Source organism: Macaca mulatta, chromosome 8 (assembly GCF_049350105.2).
Source record: "Macaca mulatta isolate MMU2019108-1 chromosome 8, T2T-MMU8v2.0, whole genome shotgun sequence".
In the NCBI taxonomy this organism is placed as follows: domain Eukaryota; kingdom Metazoa; phylum Chordata; class Mammalia; order Primates; family Cercopithecidae; genus Macaca; species Macaca mulatta.
Genome location: NC_133413.1, coordinates 138,611,738 through 138,637,493, shown reverse-complemented (window position 1 = coordinate 138,637,493; position 25,756 = coordinate 138,611,738).

Below are 25,756 nucleotides of genomic sequence, written 5' to 3'. Positions count from 1 at the left end.
GGTAATGGAGAGAGGCAGAATGATACTTCAAATTGGGTATTCAGAACAGGATTCTCAAAAAAAAAAAAGAGCCCTTCAAACTGAACCTGAATGACAAGAAAGAGGAAGCCACAGAAAATCAAGGGGAAGATATTGTAGCCAAAGAAACTACAAAACCCTGAGATGGGAAAGAACTTTAAGAGCTTAAAAAACTGAGAAAAATGAATGTGGCTAGCAAAGGTCAGTGATTCAGAGAGAGAGTTACACAAGATGATGTCAAAGAGATGGTTAGGAGCCAGGTGACATAGGACTTTGTAAGCCACAGTAAGGATCATTCATCAAATATGTGTTGAATGAATAAATGCACAGGCCTTGGAACACTATAAGAATGTGAGTACCAGTAGCCTTTTAAGGAATTTATACTTGAGTCAGAAAGACAAAAGAAATCCATGTCCACTCATTCGAGAACTATTTCCTGAGGCCCTATGGCATGCTGGGCATTGTGGTTGATACAGGGGCACCAGAGTGAATAAGCCATACTCCTGGCCTTCTACCAGTTCACATGTTTAAGGAAAGAGACAAGATCATGATCAGAGTAACAGGTTTTTTAATTTGAGGAAACACTATGTGAGTACATGGAAAACATCTAACTCAGCCTGGAAAAGAAGTCAAAGAAAAGCAAAGACAGCGTATAAGTTACAGCCAAGATTAAAAAAAAAAAAAAAAACCTCAGAAATGCATTGGTCTCTGTAGGCTAGAAAGGTCAGAGAAAATTGTCACAGAGAAAATTAGACTTAAACTGGATCTTCAGGAGGAGAACTTGTTGGTAAGAGGGAGGAATTCAAGATTGAATAACAAATGCACACAGGTTTAAATCAAAGGCCAGCACCTTGGTGAAGCATACAAAACTCCCCCAGCCTCTGCTTCTTCTAAGCAACACCTTCCCTTCACACACACATAAGCTCCTATGCTCATCCTCCCTCTCTGCTGAAACACAGCTGAAATGACCTACTATTCATCCCCCAGATTACTTGATATCTTGGTCACTGGGAAATGAAGGTCTGATTCTCATTCCAGCTACAAAGACTATGTACATCTTGCTGATGGTTGAACATCCCTCGGGATACAGATTTCCTAATTTTACCAGTTCTTCTTCCTTGGCAAAGAGATTCCTCCTTAAAAGCAACAGAAGTCTGCTTTCTTGGTGCAGCTATTCTTTGATCCTAATTATTTTATATTTTTTTGAATCCTAATTTTAATCTCAGCAGTATGTTGGCCAACTATTTCTGGTTAAGAATCATTATCACAACCTCAGAGGCATGTACAATAAGCATTAATTTCTCACTTACGAAGGTATGGGCTAGCTGGGAAGGCTCTGGAGTATGCTGAAGGGTGGTGGGAGGTAGCTCTGCTCCACATTTCTCACCTTATCTGGGACCAGTGGGCCAAGTGGGCTAGGTTATCACAGTGATAGCAGAAGTATAGGAGGATGAGTGGAAACATGAGATGTTCCTTATAGGGTCAGAACTGGCACTCTGTAACATATACCTACATTTCATTGGCCAAAGCATGCCACACATCTAATCCCAAAGTAAAGGAGAAGGAAAGTACATGCTGCCTGTTACAAGGCTATGACAAAATGGATGCAATGGGGCAAGAATTGCAGTGAAATATTCAGCCAACCACAGAAGTTACAAATTATTCAACTCACTTTTCCTACTAATTTTGGATCTCAGCAGGTGGAGTTCATGTTCCTAAAAACATCTTTACTTTTCAAGTTAAGTTTTCTCAACTCCTTGGTTTTCAGCACCTTTCTCCCCACCCTGATCTGAACACATTTTAGTTTGTAAACATTTGTAGCCAATATTTGTGACTGCTTTTAGCAATCAGATGTGGTCATGGTATTGTCTTCCAGAGTGGCCTTGCCAGCGCAAGACAATGGGCCCATCTGTTAGGATTCGATGCCTAACAAAACATTCCAAAAGTTAGCTCACACTCCTAGAAGTCAGCTAGGCAATTATTCTGGTCTGGATTGGGCTTGGTGATTTCAGCTGGAATCATTCATGCGTCTGCATCAGCTGCATATCAGCTAGAGATTGGCTGGTCTAGGGTGACCTGGGCTAGGACAGGTGGGATCTCTCTCAACACTGTTTGTCTTCCTCCAGAAGGCTAACCAGGACTTACTCACATGGCTGTATCAGGGTTCCACGGGTTTGAGAATGGAGACTGCATGTTTGACAAATGGGCTCAAGTGACACACAACCTCACTTCTACCATATTCTAATGGCCAAAGCAAGTCATGGGGCCAAACCAGAATGAAAAACAGACTGAACCTCATATAGGAGAAGCTGGAAAGTACAGTGATCATTTCTGCAATTCCACAACAGGAGTATTCTGTACTGTATGTTCATGAATGCATTGAATGTAACCAAGCTTGCCTTGGGTTTTGGCCCATGCCACACTGTTAACTCACAGAGAAGTCAATAAACAACCTTGGACTTTTTTTTTCTTTTTCGTTTTCTTCTTTTTTTTTTTTTTTTTTTTTTTTTTTTTGAGATAGAGTCTCGCTCTGCCACCAGGCTGGAATGCAGTGGCATGGTCTCAGCTCACTGCAATCTCTACCTCCCGGGTTCAAACGATTTCCCTGCCTCAGCCTCCAGAATACCTGGGACTACAGGTGTGCACCACCATGCCCAGCTAATTTTTTGTATTTTAGTAGAGACGGGATTTCACCGTGTTGGCCAGGATGATCTCGATCTCCTGACCTCATGATCCGCCTGCATCAGCCTCCCAGAATCCTGGGATTATAGGCGTGAGCCACCACGCCCAGCCACAACCTTAAGACTTTTAATCATGAACTGTTGTCAACTAAATTCATATTACACTTGTATTTATGCAGCTGATTAGAACCAAATTGCAACCCTTCATGTTCAATTTCATCTCCATTGCTTCAGCCAGCTTTGATCCCTTCACATCTCTTCTTGTAGCAATCTTTTGATTTCTTTTTATATCAATTGCCATATTCTGAATAACCTCTTCATGTATTTTCTTATCATAGCTGATGTAAGCAAAAAATTGATATCAGATTGGTTCTATCAACAGTTTAAGAACAGGGATATACACATTTTCTAGCCTTCCTGCATATACTATGGCAGCCACCAGCACATAGCTGGTCCCTGGTTACCTCATGAAGTTATATAAGAATGAATCAATACGCAAAACAACACAATTCCAATGGGGTAAATCAGTGGCTCTTGAACTTTTTTTTTTTCTTTTTTTCAGTAAAGTTCTTCTTTTTAAGATAAAATACTTTATGAAAATCCAACATGAAAGGCAGATAAACATAAGAAGACATTTCTGAAATTCTTTCTACTTAACTTTTTCCATCCTTATCTCACATAAGATATCGGAAGCCTCCTCAGATGCCATGGAATAAAATTTGAAAAACACTGGATGAAGTCAACATTTTTCAAACTTTCGCAAACATAACCCTCAGGAAGAAATGCATTTTACATAGTGACCCAGGACACACTAACATATAGATAATTGAAACTACTGCTCTCAAGACTACTTCACCCTAAGTACAACACAATCTCATGTTTTCTATTCTACTCACCTCATTTTTTGAATGTCAGCCATGAACTACTAAATTGATTTTATAAGCCACTAAATAAGCAATGCCTCGTAGTTGGAAACTATTAGACTAGATGATCTCTTGAAGAAGCCTTTCAAGTTTTAAACTCTATTGGCCTATGGTTCTACAGCTTCTGTATTCTCAATTTCTATTGTTTATTCTCAGGGCAGAGAAGGAGGTGATGGGCACCTCCAAAAAGAGCAGAAGTTAAGTTCTAGATAAGCCACAATCACACTCCCCAAGTGCATGAAGACCACATAATCTCATGGGCATGAATAAAATCAATGGATCACTCTTATGAGGAAAGCTCACTCCCGAGTCAGACTACCTAAGTTTAAATCCCAGTTACTTAGGCTTTTTACTTAACCTCCTTATCAGTAATTACCTTCTCTGAAATTTATGCCTAATAATTCATACCTACCTTGCAGGGTCATTAATAGGATTAAATAAGATAGGGTATAATGAATTAGTTCAGTGACGGAAAAACGTGAAGTGCTCCAGGTTCTCTAGTATTTATGGGAAGTAAATGGTTTTTTCCAAAGGAGTGAGCTTAATTATCAAGACCAAAGATGTATAAATAATGCCCCTCCCCCACCCCCAGCTTTAATAAGCAGGGAGATGTAGGTTCAAATTCTTTCTCTGCCACTGACCAGGTGTGTGATCTTAGATGACTCACACTTTCTGAGCTTCAAGATCCTCAGTTGTGAAATGGAAATTACAAAACCTATCTGATAAAGTTGCTAGGAGGATATTAGGAATAATGATAAAACAATCAATATAAGACACCTGATCCAGGACTTGATATACAGTAAGTGCTCAAGAAAAAGAGTGGTGGTAGAGAGAAACACCCTAACAAAATCTGGCCAAAAAAAAAAAATCAAAGTGCTTTGAAAAGCAACTGTTGATATTTTTAAATAATTAAAGAAATAACTACAGTCAGATCACATTGGTTATTTTAACTGTGATGCATTGCTCTAAAATGCAGAGCTCCACTAAGAAGTTCCAGCAACATAGAGTTGTGGAATTCATCACTCTATCGTGTGTGTGTGTGTGTGTGTGTGTGTGTGTGTGTGTGTGTGTGATCTGTTTGACTCAGAAAACACAATCATCTTCAGTGTACCACACAATGTGCTGAGGCTACAGGATAAATAAGGCAAGTTCCTGTCATCAGGAAACCTATACTTTATCAATATTTCATCTCCCTCTCTGTCTCTCTGAAGCTCTCTCCTCTTTATTTAGCACTTACTAGGTTATAGGCACTGTGCCAGGTATTTTACATCATTTCACCTAATTCTCATAGCAACCTGATCAGATAGGCTCTGTTATTCACATTTCATAGTAAAGAATCCTAAGGCCACATAACTGTTCAGGGGCAGAGCAAGGATGTGAACTCAGGTTTCTCTATTAACCCCTAGGTCCTCTATAACTTCCTGTAGGAGCACAAAGGTGTGATACCTTTCCTCGTCCTTCCTCGTCATAAGGATGGCACCTCTATAACAAGACAGGATGACAAGAGAAAAGCATGACAATTTTTTTAAATGAAAGTTTGATGTGACATAGGAACCTTCAGAAATGAAGACCCAATGACCTACAGAAAACTATCCAGTTTTATGCTTAGATTCAGTGAAGAATGGACCGCCATGTAGAAATGTGATCGGGCAAGAGGGTATGATCTGTTGGTAACAGAGGGCAACTCAGCATGATCTGTCTGTTCCTATTCTTCTTGGCCTCGCTGTGTGGCATTTCTTCCTCCCAGGTATCGGGTAGGATTCCTCCGAAATGGGAGTCTGATGACCTACTATCCAGTAAGGTAGGGCGGAGAATTTCTTTCTGGCCAGCTCCTCCCCAGTAAGGTGGGAGAAAGTTTTTTCTAGTTTTTGTGGCTGGTTCTGGGCAAAAAAGAGGAGTGGGAGCAGAAGTTCAAAAGGATCTCACTTCTATGAACTCCCTATGTCCTTCAGCTCAAAATACTCAGCAGACCATGGTGCCATACTTTGGGATATCATGTTCTAAATGCCAACACTCCCAATTCTACTCCTATGAATTGATAAACATAGAAAGTTCACCAGATATAACAAAATACTAGCTATGTAGTGTCTCTCTGTGTAGATCATAACAGCATAGGGTAGGAACTGAGAACATGGATTTCAAACTTGGTTAGATCTAGGTTTGAATTCTTGTGGTACCACTTAGCTCTGTGGAGAGAGAGAGAGAAAGAGAAAGAGAGAGGGAGAATTGAATTGAAACATGATATAATATAAAGTTTACATAAATACATACACACACACCATACACACACAAACACACACACATACATGCACATACCACCACCCCCATAGGCTCACTGTGAAAGGTACCTTAAGAGAAGACGGAGAAGATCTAATTCAATCTCCTTACTTTGCAGTGGAGAAAATCAACCCTGGGTGGGGACGAGGGCACAGTGGATTTCCTGCCAGTGCTCCCACAGGGAGGGAGAGACTGTTACCATGTTACCCCAAGCTCCAGCCCCTCAGCCCTGTGCTTTTCCCAGCACTGCATCCCAGGAGTTCAAATTTTCTATAAATGTGTCCAAGTTTTCAAGTGGTTACTCCTGAGGTCAAAGGAAATGGCCATCCCGGATAACTCAGACTCTTGAAGAGGAAGAAAGTTCCTCTCATTCCGAGATTTTCCTCTATCTGCCTCATGGAGGTCAAGAGAAGGGCAAGGGAAAGCTCCCATGACTTGACTCCTAGGTCTTCACATCCAAGAATGTAGTGGAGGTTTAAATAAATCACGCTGTAGGCAACAATTCAGACAGGCTCCCCGACATGTTCTATGTTTTCTTTGTTTTGTTTTGTGTTTTTGTTTTTTGTTTTTATTTTTTTTCCTAGTGGATACCATCAGCTGTCTTGTTGCTAAGAGACCACTCTGGTGGTCATATTTTTCAAACTTATCTGCAAAACCGGTTTTGCCCTTGCTCCCCCAAGGGGTTCTACTTCCTTAGGAACAGGATATTACAGCTAGTCAGATGGAGAGAGTGAGACTACATTTTTCGAGAAATGGACTGAGCTTTTCCTGGATGTTCGATGTCATCCAGCAGAGTACTGGGAGCTGCCAATTACAGGTCTGATGCAATGTTTGGGAAAGAGCCGCAGAGTACACATGACTCAACAAAATATTACCATTTGCATTCCTATCTCTTGGGAAGTTGCACTTATCAGCACCAACAAGTGCCATGCGGTCAGTGAGAGTGCTGGGCTGAGTTTGTCATTGGAGAATTAAAAAGGAATTAAAAAAAAAAAAAGAAGGGGTTGTGGGGAGGTGAGTGTTTGAATCATTCCGGGACTTTCCTTTTGGGTTGCATTCCAATCAGACAGACCTAAATCTGGCAGAGCCATACCATTGCTCAATGTCAGAAACATTCGCCTGGAATGCAGGGATGTGTGAACTTGGACACCCCCCGTAGCTTCCCTGTGTGGCCCAGAATGCTGAATCCACCATAAACACACCATGAGGAGAGCAGAGGCAGAGCCCAGAGCTGGGGTTAGTGAGGAAGTGGCACATTTCATATAAAGGAAGACACAAAAGGTGATGCTCTCGGCAGCATTCCCCCTCCAAGGCCTTTGTACAGGCTCACAATGCACACTGATGACCCAAGCAGAGATGGAAAATGAGTCGGTGCATTTTTTTTTTTTTTTTTTTTTCCTTAGAAAAAAGTAAGAATGTGAATTAACTTCCTCCTTCTCTGGGTTTCTACTTGGCAGTCTGAGACAGACCAAAAAAAAAAAAAAAATCCCTATTTCCAAAGAACTCTAAAACTCTAAAAGTGGATATATATGGACATCAAATTCCCCATCCTGCCCCTGTCCAGGGACCTTTTCCACTCCAGCTAAGACAATCAGGGGTCAATCCTTGTCACATGAGTATAAATGAGAACATAAATCAGCATATCCAAAAGCCCATTTAGACCTTGCAGCTTGTTCCCCAGCTCAGTCTCCCAGCCAGCAGAGAACTGATCATTGGCAGAGCATTCTGGGTAACTATATGCAAATCACATCAACCCTCCACCCCAGTACAGAAGAAAGGAAGGCATCACAGCCAATCTGCCATTAACAGCAGAAAATAATGGCACAGGGTGTGATGTTTGCAAGGGTCAGAAATACACAGTCTAAAAAGTAAAAACAGCCAAGCTAAATCAAATGCATACTATAAACAGGCAGATAGTAAGAATGTGATGGCTTTGTTGTATTTAATTGTCACAACAACCAATGGGATACATACAAAAGCTTTTCACATTCACCACTCTGATGATAAACCAGTCAAAATAACATTGGCAGTCCCTACCACACAGAAGGTGTAAACTTACTGCTAAAACAGTGATGATTACTCATGCCAGCTGTCAGAGATGATGCAATCTTTCACATAGGATAGCAATTAGCCGAAATAATCCCAAACCACTGTTGCCCTTAATCCCCAATTGCCTATCTGGGTTTGTGGTTTTGTCTACCGAAAAAGACACATAGAGTAGCAAGTGAAAGGACTGTCCAATGAAGATTCTAGAGTGAGGTTGAGTGTGTCTTTTTGGAAAAGTGACAGCTGCACAAAAGATCAGACAGTCAACTGAGGGAGTCCAAAGGTAACGTGTTCAAAATTGAGTTTACTGCCCTTTAAACTCTAGAATTAGGGAGGAGGTAGAGGTAGGTGGGGACAGAAGATACAATCACAGTAACTGTGAGCTCAGAGCCGATCCCAGTGTGGTTTTGGTTACGAACTGATTGGGTGACATTAATATTTTATTCATGGAGGCAATACAATGTAGTGTCATATATATCAGCAGCCTTAGTTCTCCTTCACAATCTGATAACTCTCATCATGTAACATCAGGCAAGTCACTTCTTCCTCATGGGACAAAACAGTTGAACCCAAGATTACACTTAAAGCCATGACTATAATTCCTACAAAGGCATTTATAAGTTATCTCTCAGAACACAGAGTTTAATCAGAGTATATGGCAATAGATAAAACAATGAGTCACTTTGAAATCTAAATTTGTATTTTGAGAAGGTAGCAAAAGAGTATGTCAAATTCTCCTTTGCGGCCAGGCGCAGTGGCTCTCACCTATAATCCCAGCACTTTAGGAGGCCGAGGTGGACGGATCATCTGAGGTCAGGAGTTCAAGACCAGCCTGGCCAACATGGCAAAACCCCATCTCTACTAAAAATACAAAAATTTGCTGGGCATGGTGGCGGGTGCCTGTAATCCCACCTACTTCGGAGGCTGGGACAGGAGAATCACTTGAACCCAGGAGGCAGAGCTTGCAGTGAGCTGAGATCGTGTCACTGAAGACACAGCAAGATTCTGTCTAAAAAAAAAAAATTCTCCTTTGCATTGTGCAGGACATGCAGAAGAATGTTGTCCCCACAGTAGATGTCCCGTAAATAGAGGTGTGCTTTGACGTGTGTCCAATATAATGGTAATCACTGTCAGGTTAAGCTCTAATAGTGTCTACTGAGCCTTTAGGAAAATTGCCACTAGAAACTTGTCAGCATTATATTGCTAGCATCTAGCGCAGTGCAAAGTTGTTGAATAAATGTTTGTTGAGTAAATTGACAACTCAATGAACTCAGTTTTGACCTGAGTTAAAGGAGATATTTCTCTAACGAATATTTGGTCAAGTCAATCAGTCAGGGCCATGATTTTCAACCTCACAACCTTGCCCCTCTTCCTATATTTCCTACATTGGTTAACTCTGTTCCCCATTGATGAAATACCCTCCCCCAACATTTGCCTAGCAAATTCCTATTCCTATTTTGAAACTTTTCTCAGATGTCTTCTCCTCTGAAAGCCTGTCCCTGCCACAGCCTTGAGGATAACTGATCACTTCCTCTTTTGTGCCCACACTGATACAAAGGACACAGTGCCTGGCAGATAGTATTACCTCAGTACATTTTGATTAATGAGCAGATGAATAAATGAATGGTCTGTAAGAATGCTGACAATTGAGATAAATCAATCAATAGCAATTAGGTGCCTACTTAGTATAAGGCATTGTGTCTCTGCCTTTTGTTAGAATTTCATATCACACTAAATGTCTTGAGGCAGGGAGGTAAAGAATCTATGCAATGAAAATCCTTGTAGCTTTTGCTATGCCTCAGTAATCCACACAGTGCTTTGGATTGGCCCCAGTTACTAATATTCTCCAAAACTGAGGAACCAAAGGAAGCATTAATGCTAATATTATCCCTGAAATGTTACTCATTGCAAAGTGCTGTGTTCAGCACCATCTCTGAAGGCCTTCTACCCATTCTCAAAAGAAAAAAGAAAGCAGAAGCAACCACCTTCCTCCTCTGAAATAGCGTTTGTCATTTTCATAAATGTCTTTGACTCATGCAATTTGTCATTCAGGCACATATTTCCTCCTGGGCCTGTCCCCTTTCTCCTTGAATGGGGAAGGATCAGTCTGGCTAAAGGAGGCAATCCTTCAGGAGAGAGATCTGGTTTGAGACCATGGCTTCCAAAGCAGAAACATAATAACTAGAGCTAAAATCTTTGGCCATATGGAAATATTAGAATGTCAAGAGGATTCCCGCCATTTCTAAATTTGGTAGGCATCTGGATTTGTTAATATCAAACCCAGGCCAAAAAGTCATGGAAAAACAATTAAGATGTGGAGCCCATTCGACTGTTCTCTCTAGCCAACATTTTATTTTCATCACAAAAGTTTCATGAACATTCAAGTCACGGACCATTCATACTGTTGGTGAGGAAGTCTGTACATTTGAACACCCATGTTTCAAATCCCTAATAAAATGTCTCAAAAAAAAAAAATGTCTAGAAAGATACACAGAGAACTCTTCACTGTGATTATCTTTGGAGAGACAAAAGAGACTAGAAGAGCCATAAAGAGGAATTTTTACTATTTTCTCTAAGTGTTCCTGTATAGTTTGATTTTTTTGTACTGTGAACACATTGGAAATTTAAAAATAGTAATAAATTTATCAAAATGAGAACACAGGATGAGTTTGGGCCAGCTCCCTTATACTTCTAACAGTAATTTTCCCACCTTTGTCGTGGAGCCTCTTGATACATGAATTTATTCCCTTGCTCTTCAACACTTATCAGGTCTCTCAGGAGGGAGTGAAGGGCTCACAGGGAAGAGATGAGACTGAAACTGGTCCCAGCACTGTCTGAGCCATTTCCTTGCACAATCTCATTTTCATCCTCCTAAAATCCCCACAAAAAAGTACTACTGGCTATAGAAAGCTGAACATCCAAATTATACCACTGATTTTCAGATTTTCTTTCATCTATAAATGAGTACTATATATGTCCTTCTATTTTCCAACCTGCTTTTTGCCTTTACCGGTACATCATAACCATCTTTTTAAGTAAATGAATTTCATTCCTGTAGTCATTCTTGATGGCTGCCTAGCATTTGTTCATATGGATATGCTGAAATCTACTCAGCCAAGTCCCTATCACATTTTGAGGATAAGAAAATGAAGTTCAGAGAATTTAGTGAGGTGCTCAGGGACACATAACAGGTGAGTAAGAGCAGGAATTAGAATCGTGGTCTGCCAGGGATCTGGCTCCCACTCTCACAAATGTACCCCACATTCCGTTCCAAGGACCCCATCCTCCAGCTTCTTCTGGGAGCCCTGGCCAATGACATCCTTGCTGGATCCATCCTGGCACCTTCCCCTATTCATTCTTCCATCAGAAGTGTCACTCTTTCCAGATGAGCAAAAAACAGAAAATGCAAAGCTCCTGCATTTTACTACTCCTGTGGCTCTACAGTATGATTGGCACCTTTCACTGCCAAATTATAGTAGATTGTAATCAGCAACTTTTTACTGACAAATTACAAGGCTTATTCTTGGACTTCCTCATAGTCATCCACCTGTCTGCTCAATAATAAGTTCACTTAAGTCCAAAAACATAAGACAAAGCACAACCGGAGAATAGAGGAGACATGGCCAGTATGAAAATATCTGGGGGTTTTAGTCAAAGTGGTTCCAGAATGAGTCAGCAGGGAGATGTGGATGACAGGAAAACAGATTTCCACTTTAACAACATTGAAATAACTCAAGTGCCAAGAATAGGGAAAGTCACCAACCCCTTGGATGTAGGACTGGGACAAGTTCCTTAGCCTCTCTGAGCCTCATTCTCATATAGAGAATGGGAATAATGATAAAAAGCAGCATGTAAATTGCTTCACAAAGTGCCTAGCCCATAGCAAGCACTCCAAAAACAAAGCTAGTTTTATCAATCTCTCCACAATACTAAAGCAAACTCTATTATATGCCTTACTTTACAAATTATGAAACTCAGGTGATGAAGCTAAGTGGCAGAAAATAGACTAAAACCAAGTCTACCCGATTTTGAAGTCCATTTTCATAACCACCAAGTTATTACTTCCTCCCTTAATAGAAAATTTAGAACAAGAAAATCCCTCATAATCTTGTGACCCTGAGATAAACACTTTTACTCTTTTAAACACTTTCAGATTTATCTTCCATATATAAATGAATACTATTATTCAAAATTGGAGATCATGCATTACATTCTATTTTATAACGTGGTTTTTACATTTACTATTACATTGTAACCATCTTTTAGATCAATAAATGTTCATTCCCATAGTCATTTTTGATGGCCATTAGTTCATATGGATAAGCTGTAACCTGTTCAGCCAGTTCTCTGTTGCTGGACATTTGTTCACAAGGTAATCAATACTGCAGTGAAAATCCTTGTTGCTAAGTCTTTGTCTTATCTATTATAGGTTAAGACAATGTTGATACATTGGAGTTTGTTCTAAACTAGCAATTGGGTGGATGATGAGAGTTTAAGACTCATTCCATGAGAAAAAAATGTGGAAAAACTGGCATCCTCCTCTCTAGAAAAGTGAGAGTCCATAGGCTGAAGTGGTGGCATGACAGCTGCCCTCAGATGGCCAGGAAGGTGTTGGTGACACAGTGACTAGACTTTCTCCAAAGGCTCTGAGCAAGTAGGACAAGAAGGCAGCAGGCTTCTGATGAAAAGCATTTTCTCACAGACTCAATTGTCAAAGGACAGATTAATGTGCCTCAAGGAGTGATAAATGCCCCAGGATGTAAGAAGCTCAATGATATGCTGACCTCCCCACTGTACAGGGATGTTAAAGAAGAAAGCAATCAGTCTTAATTCTTAGGACTGCCTGAATTTTAAGCATCTAAGCTCTATCTCTAACTTACTGACTTGCAATGAAAGTTGGGAACCTACTAAACACCGAGCACTCTACAACATTATTTCACTTCATTCACAGACACTTTAATAAAGAATGAGGCACAAGAAGGAAACCTAACTTATTTCAATGAACACAGCTAGTAACTCTTGAGAACTTAAACCTATATATTTCTGGTGCCAAAGCCCATGCAGTTTGGACCAGTGATTAAAAGCATGGATTTTAGAGGAGAACAGACTCAGGTCAACAGTTATCCTTCACTTGTTGGCTGGGTGACCTTAAGCGAGTGATTCAGCCTCTCTGAATCACAGTGTCTCATTGGTGGCTGCAGGATAATAACACTCACTTCTGAGTATGGCGATGGAGGTTGAAGGAGTTGACTTATGTAAAATGCTCATTAGCGTGCCTAGCACAAATGAAGCACTCAATAAATGTTAGGCAACATTAGCTAGTTGGCATGTGCTGAGAGGTTTAGGAGAAGAAAATTAAGCGTTGCGTACTTTGTTCCATAACGCGTTCATCCTTCTCTAAAATGAGTTCATCTGTGTTTATCCATGAAGTTTTTAAGTGCCCTGACTTCCACAGCAAAAATCTTAAACATTGACTTATGCCATTCATTTGTTCATGGCTGGGCACTGGGCTAGGTGCCATGACTATGAAATGAATGAGCAAGACAATTATAGCGTCTACCCTCATGGAGCTTCCAGCTTCCTGGAGAAGACAGATTTTAACACATGACCATGATCAAGGATGAGAAGGGTACTACAGGCAAAAAGAGGGATGCTATGGAAGCAATTTGCAGGGCTCCTCACTTTGTCAAGGAGAGTTCAAGCAGGCTCCATAAGTGGGTGATATCTAAGCTGGGCCCTACAGGAAGAAGAGGTAGAACAAAGAACAAGGTGCTGGGTGAGCAGAATTACGTAAGGATCAAGCACAAGGTGGTGAGAGGTCATGGAGCAACTCTGGAAAGCTCATCAGGAGCCCCTTTTACAGCAAGTGCACTTTACTGTGAGGAGAATGTGGACTCATGGTGCAGAGGCTTAAGCAAAGAAGTAATATGAAGAGACAAGCATTTAGAGAGCTCACATGGGTGTAAGAATGGATGAAGGGAGCAAGCCCGGAAGCAGAGGCTTCTGGAAAATAGTAGTGGCCCCAAAATGAGAGTGGCAATGGGACCCAGAAAGTGGTCAGATTGGGGAAACCATTAGGAGCAGTGTTGGCCAAGCACATTCATTCTTGATGTAAACCTAGAGCATCTGCGTGAACAGAGTTTTCTGTCTGGGTTTCGTGTGGGGCTTAACGTGGTAGCTTGCACTAGGATTTTAAAAAACCAAACAAAGAAAGATTTTGGTGTCAGACTTTTTCAACTCTTCTTTGGTTCCACATGTTTAAATACGAGGAATTAAGACGATTCCTTCATAAGCAAAGCAGAATGATTTCTAGGCTCTGATCCCAAAGTTGTGCTTCTACAGATCTCCAGCCTCAAGTCAGTTCAGGGGATGGAGAGGATGCGGGAGCTGGAAGAATCAGGAAAACCAGTTCTTAATAATAATAGGTCGCCTCTGTATAATAACAGCTCTGGCTTACAGAGTACTTTCACAGACATTATCTCATTTGTTTCTCACAGTAAATTGAACTGTGGGGAGGTAGGTGGGGGAAATAGGGCAATTATCAATAGCCCCACCCTTCCAAATATGAACACTTGTGGCTCAGAGAGAATAAGTGATTTGCCCAAGATTATAAAACTGGTGAGTAGTGGGGCTGGGAATGAGAGTTTTATGACTCTCAGTTCAGTGTCTCAGCTCTATGTGTTATAGCTGTTTTGGTGGAGGTACAAAACAGGACAGTTTTGAATGGATTGAGCAAAGGATACTCATAAAAAGAGTGCGCACACTCAGTGCATGCCCAGTCTGGGGCAGGCTGGATGTACCAGAGGCAGGAAACCACTAGCACTTGTCTGAACCCAAGGAGATTACATTAGGTGAGGAATGGAGTGAGGAAGGAAGAGTAGGCACTCCACACAAGAATCTGGGGGCCTCCGGTCGGTGAGTCCTTCAGCCGAGTCTGAAGGCCCATCCAAAAGTCAGGAAGCAAAAACAAATTCCACAGCTTCACCAACTCTGAGCAGGAGCATTCAGGTAAAGGGACCTTACTCTGGTGCCTGTTCACGTCACCAAAGAGTTGATAAGAGAAAAGACCTGAGACTGTGTTTGGACAATTCAGTAAAATCCTCAAAGCAGAAACCTGGCCCATATGGCCCTGCTAGCACCAGGGTCTGGCAGCTGCCCAGGAGGTTGTGAAAGGGTTTAGTTTCAAGAGCAGTTGAGCTACGCCCTCCAGCCCTGGAGAACCACAGAAAGTAATTTTGCAGGAATGATCCACAATGGCCAATCAGAAAGAAGGAAGGAGAAAACTATTCCCAGAATCCTGCTGGAGACCTCTATCGAAATGGCCCTGCCATCTACATCTTGAAGGGTGAGAACGTGGGCACACAGACTCAAACCAAAGGCACTCTTGGTCCTTACTGCACATCACCGTACCCCAAATTTTCTGCAAAGTCCTTTATGTTTAACACCAATCCATTCTCACAACAATCCTACATTATGTTGAGGAAACTGAGACCCAGAGTAGATGTGGTCTCTGCTCAGGGTCCCATAGCAAGTGAACTACAGAGCTGGGATTTCCCAGGAGGTCTGGTAGCTCAGAGTCCACATTCTTTCCACTCCTCACAAAGTCTTGTGAGTTTATGTGCTTGAAATAACATCGGACGGAGAGAAGAGGAAGGGAGCATGGAGAACAGTGGAAATTGTGTCTTAAGCCACCACCCTGACTCACTCCCTTAATTAAGCAGGGAATGGCAGCTGAGGTGTCTGCCTTGAAAGAGTGGGGGTTTCTAGAATACCAGTGCTTATGAAGGGGAATCCAGACTGCCAGTGACTGAGGCATGATTCAGCATGGCGACTTCCAAATCAAAGAGGAAGCTTAAACCAACAGCAGCTCCAGATACAAGAACAGTGCCCATGCTATCTGACATTTCCCAGACCCACCGTGACTTCCTGCTTCCATCTCCGGCCTCGTTTCAAACTAAGATGCAAACGGCTGCAGTCTTGTTCTAGGATGCCCTTATCAGGAGCCCCACGTGACCTTTGGACTTTGCTCCTGAATTGGTCCCCATTGGGAATGTTCTTGCTCTTCTCTGCCTCCCTGACTCTGAGTCATATTTCAAAGATGACCCCCTCGATTCCCTTTTGTTCGACCAGATTTGTTTACCCTACTCTGTTTACTCATGGATTCATCCTATCATTCATTTAGCCAATATGTGCTAAGCACCTTCTGTTCTTGGGTTCTGTGGAGATGTTGGGATGCAGTGTTTAAAAGAAAGCTCATCTCAATCAAGTAAGTGTTTATGATGCTCACTTTGTGTGTCCATCCTGGTTCTAGTCCCCATGAAGAAGGCAGAGGAGCATTGTCCAGAGGAGACTTGACCTGCAGCTACTCATCCCCTGTCCTCATTGCCACAGAAGAGTAAGAAATACATGGCAATAGAGGGTAATAAGAGTAACAATAAGAGCTTGGAAGATGCTTCCCTGTTATAGAAATGTTTAACTTCTCCGGTCGATCGAGGGGTAAGAAGGCTTCCAAAAGCAGGTTGCAATCTAGATGTGTTTGGAATGATGAGTGAGATGAATGAACAGCTGGAATCAAGAAACCTGGGTTCTGGTGCATACTCCACCTCTGTCTGTGAAAGCTTGGAGCAAGTTATCTCATCTCTTTGGATCTCATGAGGGGGCTGGAGTGTCACAACGACCAAGGTCTCTCTTGCCTGAGCTCTGATCTTCATATTGAGTGACTTCATATTAACTTCATATTGCTCATCTCACATCTCCAGGCTTCCATTTCCTTGTCTGTAAAATTAAGATGCTAATAACCAAACCTTGAGACTCTAGAAGATTCCACAGGGGAATATACAGAAATACAAACATGCTGAGCCCTGGGAAGGGATGAGTAGGTACAGGTCAGTTCTCTCCTGGACGATGCTCCTCTGCCTTCGTCGTGGAGACTGGAACAAGGATGGACACACCAGATGAGTATCATCAACATGTGCTGCATTGAGTTGAGCTTTCTTTCTCACACACACAACACACACTCAGAGACATACAGTTATTATCATCTCATCTCAGAATACTCTCCTCCTTCATTTCCATCAAAGCACTGAACTCCTCTGTATAAACCCCGCCCCACCAGCAGCCCCAGCAGCATTGCTCCCAGGCCCTTCACTTGCTCTCCTTTGTGGGTTCTTACATTGCATACATGCTGAGCACAAGGCTTTGGGGGAAGGCAGAGTTGAGAACTAAATTCTTCCTAACTGTATGATTTAAACTCACTGGGCCTCGGTTTTCTCACCCATAAGGTAGTAGAAATAATATATCTATGTTATGGGATTCTTTTGAGAATTAAGTAAGACAATCCATAAAAAGTGTGTGGCAGAGTGCCTGCACATGGTAAGTGCCTGATACACGTTAGTTGCTGCTATTCCTATCTGTCAGTCACTCACAGTGTGAGTTTGACCAAGTGACTTCACCTCTCCATGCTTCTATCTTTTAGGATTACTATGAGGATTGGGTAAATTAAAGTATATAAAACAGTGCCTGGCATACATAAGCACTACAGTGTGAGCTATCATTGTCATTATTTTTATTACTACTTTTTGCACACAACTTACTTTTATAATCCTATTGTTTCAAGAAGACTTTTTTAGCTCATTGATTTTAAAACAATGGCTGCAAATTCTTAAACTCTCTTCCCATGGAGAAGTGGAGTCTATATTCCCTCTCCTTGACTCTGGGCAGGTTTAGGATAGCTTTGACTAGTAGCGTAGAATATAAAAGACACTGTGCGACTTTTAAAGCTAGGTGATAAAAGGTCATGTTCTTCTGTCCTGTTTACTGGAACACTTCATCTTGGAGCTCTAAACAGACATGTGGGAAGTATGACCATCTTGAAGCCACCATGCTTGAAGCAAGCATTTGATGGTTTCCCCCCGGCCCCATCAAATGCCCAAGTCACATCTAAGGGCCATCTGTAGGTACCTGGTAGCCCATTCCAGTTGATTTCTGGCTTCCAGTTAATCTAGTAGAGAAATTCCACCCCTCAGTTATTTGAACAATCCCCAGCCATTCAAGTCTTCCTAGCTGAGGCCCCAGATAGCATGCGGCACAGACAGGCTATTCTTGCTGTGCTTTGTCCAAATCCATGGAATCCTGAAGAATCTGTGAGCATAATATATGGGTGTTGTTTTATACCACAAAGGTTGGGGTAGTTTATTTTATAGCAACAAATAGCAGGAATTAACTTGTTTGATAAGCCTGTCATCTATCAGAGACTTCACCAAGATTTATAGAGACCAGTTTGATATCTGTCCATGTTCCAGCTTCCTCAAAGGCTTTCCCTCAGCATCTCTCTTACACTCTCTAGGAGTCTCAGTCCCACCCCTCACTATTTCATCTCTTCATGTGTATGGGCATCCCAATGGGCTCCATGCCCGTTTGCAAAATTTTCCTCTTTATTCAATGAATTCTCAGGTCAGATCATGTTTTCTATTTTATAGATACTAAAGAAGAGGCTAAGAAAAATTAACTGACTTGTCCAATGTCATCCAGGTGTTTTGTAGGATGCCTGACTCCCATTCCAGTGCTTTTTCTACTACAATCTGTCACAATCACAGGGATAAAAATTGTCAAACCTCTATTTTCTGGGTCTGAAGCGGGGGAAAAAAATCATCCTGGAGCCAGAGGGATTACCAACTCCTTGAAAAACTCTAAGCTTCATTTCTTTATAAGCCCTACAGAACTGTCACCCAGTCTGCCTCTGCAGAAACAACCTCTTAGTGGCTTAATCAGAATGACAGTCAAGCATTTGCTTCAGAGTAAAATGCTGCAATTACTCTTAGGTAATAGGTGCATAGGTGCTTATGTGTGTGTATACAGCACTTTAGCTAATATTGCCAGTCACCACAGCACCTAGAAATCCTGAGTCCTGCCCAGCCATCCACTGCCCCCTCATTCTTTCCCATTCCCCAGGGCCAAAACACAATGAAGATTTGAAATTGTGTACTAGTGAAACAGCACTTCAAACACACACACACACACACACACACACAATTTCTTCAAAGCCCTGATTTGTAACAGTGCCAATTTCCAGGGCATAAACACTTTCACCATGTTCATTTCATGTTAGTAACATGAGGAGCTGGGAAGATGTGAGCATAATTGGTTCTTATGAGCCAATGAGTCAGTTTCAGTGCACCAATGAGCCTCACTTCTCACTCTGTTGAAACATAACCACAGAGTCAAGCTGCCACACTGGTTTTGTCTCTTTACTAGTTTGCCGTCTGCAAATTCTCCCTGAAGACCAGTGTTCAGGGAAAAATTTATTCTCAGTACATTGAAGGAGCCATTTTCTGCTAGAACACAACTCGTACAAGATTAGAACATTTGTCTGGTGTAGTTATTGCTTGTTTATTCGTGCACTATTTTTATGAGACTTAATGCTGTTGATAATTCAAAAAATAACTCTTGCATCAACAGAATTTGATACTCTGCATTTTGGCTTGGAAGCCTAGCATCTACTCAGCCTTTGAGCCCCTAAGACATAGTTTTACCCGAGAACCCAATGTAAAGAAATGTAGAATGATAAAATCCTTAGAAAAGTACCGACAATAACTCAATATATACTGTGCACCAGACATTGTTCTAGACACTCATGGCAATACAACTATGATTAAAATAAAGTCTCTTGCAGAATGAACTTTGATTCAAGTGGAGGAGACAGGTGATAAACAACTCAACGGGAAAATGAACAAGATGAACACATATAGTGTCAAATGCTGAAAAAAAATATAAAAGGGTGAGGTGATAGAAAAAGTGTGGTATGACTTTAGATTAGGTAGTCAAGGACAGTCCCTGAAAAGGCAACATCTGAGCTGAGACTTGAATGGCAAGGAGGAGCCAGCCTTGCCAAGAGCAAGGGGAGGAAAGAGCTTGGTATGTTGGATGAAGGGAAAGGAGACCTCCGTGGCTGGAGAGGTCAGAAAGTCAGAGAGTGCTCCGCGTTATGAGAAATAGGAAGATGTTGGGATGTCATTCCAAATATGATATGTTGACAATTGGAGGGTTTAACTCAAGAAGTATATAATGTGTACTTCTGTCTGGCTGTGTACTTAATGTACTTAATGTACTTAAGTCTGGCTGCTGTAGAGAAAAGAATGAGTGGACGTGTGAGATGATGGAGAATGAATTGATTGAAATAGAATGACAGTGATACATATGGGAAGAAGAGAGTGGAGTAGAGTATATTTTGGAGGTAAGGGTAGGAGGACCTGATATTGCCTGCACATGGTGTGTTGACCACTCTGGTTCACTCTCTTCTTGCTCCAGGTACAATGGGAACATTCCACAAATGTCTTTAATACACAGTGAGTGAGCACCTAATGCATGAATGCATCAAGCTAGGGCTAGGAACTCTGCAGTTAAAGTGGCAGGGCCACTAGCTTATTGGGGAGACAGGCACCTAAACAAATGACTTTAATATAAGGTGGTAAGTATCACAACAAGGCTATGTCTAAATCACCATGGGATATGGCAATGGACTGTTATCAGCAGGAGTGCCAAGAAGGACATCAAAAAGGCAGTAGCATTTGAGCTGGATATGGAGCGACAAGCATAGGGTTTTTATGAGGATAAAGAGCCAAACAATGCAGGGAGCTGCTTTCAGTGACAATAGTGCTGGTAACAGGATGCTAGGCCCAGAAGAATAACACAAGTTGGAGGAAGCTGATGGGAAGATGAAGAAGAAAATCCACTGCACTGGTCTTTGAGAAGGCAATCTGAAAATATAGTAAGCTGAGTAACTTTGATTGAGGAAATGGCTAGGACCATTCTAGGCCTCCTGGGACCTCAGCTGTGTAGTAGTCACCATTGAAAGACACTTTAATTCATTTCTTCCTTTTGGTATTAATAACTGTTTTCTCTTCTCCTCACCATGAATCAGCCACCAACATACCATATGTGAACACCATCTCTGGGTCCTACTTTCTGGGTGTCCCCCGGGGCATCTTAGGCCTTGCTGGTGTATGTGGCTGGTAATACTGCCATAATAATTACAACTACTTATTGAATGCCTGCTCTCTGATCAGGCTCTGTGACATTCTCCCACTGATCCTCACAACACCTCTGTAAGACAGGAATTATAATTCCCAATTTACTGACAGTAATTGCTGTCATGAAGTGAATGCTTAGCATGTGCCCAGCACTATACCAGGTATCTTCTAAGTATAAACATATTTCATTCATGCAACAGTGTGATGAGTAGGCATTTTGTTAGCTCCATTTTACAAATAAGAATACCAAGATACAGGCCAGGTGCAGTGGCTCACGCCTGTAATCCCCACACTTTGGGAGGCCAAGGGGGACAGATCACCTGAGGTCAGGAGTTCAAGACCAGCCTGACCAACATGGCGAAACCCTGTCTCTACTAAAAAATACAAAAATTAGCTGGGCTTGGTGGTAAGTGCTTGTAAACCCAGCTACTCCGGAGGCTGAGACAGGGAGAATCGCTTGAATCCCAGGAGACAGACGTTGCAGTGAGCCGAGATCTCGCCACTGCATTCCAGCCTGGGTGGCAGAGTGAGACTCCGTCTCAAAAAAATAATAATACCAAGATACAGAGAGGGGTCAAGTAACCTCCTAAGTTTAGCAATTGGGGAGCTGGAATTCAAACCCGGGTCTACCTTACTCCAAAGTTCATCTATAACATGTTAGTTTGACACGTTAGATGGACAAGACCCAAAAGTGACCTAAAGTCAGAGTTTGGGATAACCACATAGCTGCTTTGCCTTTGTCATATACTGAAGCGCAGGGCTGATTTGGGGACTGCTGTCTCTCTGGACTCTGGTTTTGTTACTTTGCCCTGATGCGGCTTCGATGCCATGTCACTAAAGGGCCTCACTCTTCCTCTGTGGCAGGCTGCTAATTCCACATGAAAGGTGGGAAACAGGTGTGCCTCACATTCCTACTTCCACTGCTCATCTGGACACAGGGTTATACTCCACTTGCTCCTTTCCTCACACCTCTGAGTTCAGAAATGCCACATGGCAATGTCAAATGCACATGACAGTGATGGTTCCCCCCCATCAAATGCGAGTAAGAGTCACTGCAACCAATAGCTTAGAAAAAAGTAAATTTTCAAACTGATATTAGAGAAATCCATAATCTGACAGACTCTGTGAACAGGTTACTGAAATCTGTTTCCTCTTCTTCCCAGGCAAGAGATTGACTACATTTCCCAGTCTTCCTTGTAGTTAGGTGTGGTCACGTGGCTGGGCTCTAGCCAGTGGGAACGGAGCAGGTAAGATAAGCACCACCTCCTGGACTGGCCCTTATAAACCTCCCTTGGGTGACCTCCTTCATGTTCTATTCCTTCTAGGTCACTGAAATAGTTATCAGGGTGGTCTCTGGAGCCGCCTTTGGGAGGTAGGTATCATCAGCACCATCAGTTAGGGTCTCTGACTGACCACCATGAGCAGATTGCTCAGCTCTTAGTCCACAGACACAGAACCACCCTAACACCTACTCAAATCCTTATACTTCTAAAACTAGATTGTAATTACTTGTCCATGAATTTTTGTAGCCAATGGACTATGAGCTCACTGAATATAGTCATTATTCGTGTTTAGATCTTCATAGCCTAATACAACGTCTGGGGAAAAAAGTGGTACCCAGTACAGCTTTACTTAATCATCAGTGTTAGCTGTCTCTGTTAAATTCATGAGCCGCTTCTTGTTTTTTTGTTGTTGTTGTTGTTGTGGTTGTTGTTATTGTTTGTTTGTTTATTTGTTCGTTTTCATAAACCAGATTGGGCAAGAATTACCATACCCACAGGTGGATGCTTACATTTCATCCTAAGAGTATAATTATAGTATAAGCTTTGAACTCTCATTACATACAAAGGGCTCTAAAATTTGTGAGTCATGGATACCCATGGAGTCATATCCACTGAGAGCCTGAGAGATTTGAAAACCCTGGAAGTAGAGGAAACTTCTACTTCTGGCCAAGTTAGAGTAACAGGGATGAGATCTGCCTTCTCACTTAACAAAAAAAGAAAAAAAAAGGACCAAATATGAACAATAGTTTGGAAAACACTTGACATCAGTCAACAAAGGACAATAACACATACCTGAGGCATGCTACGGAAATATAAAGAATATTGAATGGAGAGGCAAAGGCTGGGGTTCTAGCTCAGGTGGGTCCTATGATTGCACCAGATGACCACTTTGAGAAGTTTTCCAGGTCTCAACACAGGGAGGGGGATCTAGGCAGAGCCCAGCAGGCAGGCTGAGTTGGGGAGATGAAGGTGAGTCCAAGTAGAACAATGTAGTTGGAGCTCACAGAACCCAGAACCAAACAGAAAAGAGCTGCACAAAGAACTGCAGAAGTCTGCACTACATACCTATTAGAAGAGCTAATGTTGGAAAGACTGACCGACCATATTCAGCATTGGCAAGGGTGTGGAGGAACTACAACTCTCCTACACTGTGAGTGGAAATGTAAAATGGTACAACCACTTTGGAAAACAGCTTGGCAGCTTCTTAAATAGTTACACATCCACCTACCACATGATCCAGCCACTCTACTTTTGGGTGTTTTCACAAATGAATGCATATGTCCAACAAAAATGTATACAAGAAGGCTCATAGCAACTTTGTTTGAAATAACCAAGAACTGGGAACAATCCATATGTCCATCAACAAACAAATGGATCTACAAATCATGGTACATACATACAATGGAATACCACATAGTAACAAAAAGGAATGAATGATTGGTATATGCTACAACATGGATGCATTGCAAAATAATTATGCAGAATGAACGAAGCCACATGCTAAAGAGTATATGATGGCTAATTCTTTGTATACAAAATTCCAGGAAGTGACAATTAATATCACTAATATCACAATGATAGAAAGCAGATCGTTGGTGCCTTGGGGATGGGGGGGACAGGAGGGTTAACAGGGACAGCCTGAAAGAAGGGATTATAAAGGGTCACAATAAAATTCTGGGGGTGATTGGCATGTTCATTACCTTAATTTCATGTGTGTAGATATATGTCAGAACTTACCAAACTACACACTTTAAATATAAGTATATAATATACACACTTAAATGAAGTGTTTGTTTTAAGAAAACCCTGGGATTAAAGGACATAGAGATATAGGTGTCAATTGTAATAAAAGCATCTTTTTTTTTTTTTTCAAGACACGATCTCGCACTGTCATGCCGACTGGAGTGCAGTGACATGATCTTGGCTCACTACAACCTCTGCCTCCTGGGTTCAAGTGATTCTCCTGCCTCAGCCTCCCCAGTAGCTGGGATTACACATGCATGCCACCATCCCCAGGTAATTTTTTGGATTTTTACTAGAGACGGGGTTTCACCATGTTGGCCAGGCTGGTCTTGACCTCCAGACCTCAAGTGATCCACCTGTCTCAGCCTCCCAAAATGCTGGGATTACAGATGTGAACCACTGCTCCTGGCCTATAATGAAAACTTCTTAGTCTTGTGCAAAATGGGCTCCTGTACTATCCCAGAAGCAGGCACATTGAGGCATCTGCTGGAGCTTCCCCAGAGGTGACTAGTGGGGAAAAAAGAGTATCAGTTGACATTGGTTGAGGAAGAAAGAGACCTGGGTTCTAGCTCAGACTGTTCTTTTACACACCGTGTAACTTCACATGGAGCTGTCCCAAAACTTGGTTGGGAAGGAACCAAGCTCTTATTTTTAAAAAGCAGGAGGAAATAATGGAGAGCATGAGTTTGCAAACCAGACACACCTGGATTTGTTTATCTACCTCGTCACTGAAGAGCAATACCCACAGACGAGTGCAGGAAGCCCAAGTATATGGTGATGAATTTTTACACACTGAAGCTCTCTCCTGAGCTGCCCACATCCAGATCAAGAATCAGGACATTATCAGGCCCCCAGGACCACCCCCTCATGCTCCATTTCAATCACTGCACACATCAAGCAAACCTCAATTCTGATTCAACCTCCACCACTCATCGGCCATGTGACTTTCAGCACATTTTCTCTTTCATAAAGTGGAGTTCATAATGTCAATTTGACAGATTTTATTTTTTGAAGAATAAAATGAAATTGCAGGTTTAAATCACCTACCACAACATCTAACATGTCAGAGGGTTTTATACACAGGAGTTTCCTTCCCAAGGAGAAGCCTGGAAGGGCCAGACTCCAAGGGGCAGGAGACAATAGAGGACTCAGAGAATCCTAAGGTGCATCAGGGGCATACCTGTGGGTGAGTCACTTTGCCATTCTGGGTTCCAACTCCAATCCCATGAAATGAAGGCCCCATAAACACTGGATTCAATATGGTACTCCTTCAGGACACCCTGCCAGGGATACAAGGATGAATAAGACATGGTTCTCACACTTTGAGAGTTTGGAAGTCAGAGCTCTCTAGTTCTGATCAGCTGTGAGTTTGAACTTCAGTTTCTGTCCAATTGTGTAAATATATGTAAGTGTACAAATGGGGAGATCAGTGACATCTTTGAGGATGGTTCATCACAAGTACCAAAAGCTTTTATTTATTTTTATTTTATTTTATTTTATTTTATTTTATTTTGAGATGGAATCTAGCTCTGTCACCCAGGCTGGAGTGCAGTGGTGCAATCTCGGCTCACTGCAACCTCTGCCTCCTGAGTTCAAGCGATTCTCCTGCCTCAGCCTCCCGAGTAGCTGGGATTATAGGTGCCCACCACCATGTCCAACTAATTTTTGTATTTTTAGTAGAGACAGGGTTTCACTTTGTTGGCCTGGCTGGTCTTGAACTCCTGACCTCATGATCTGTCCTCTTCGGCCTCTCAAAG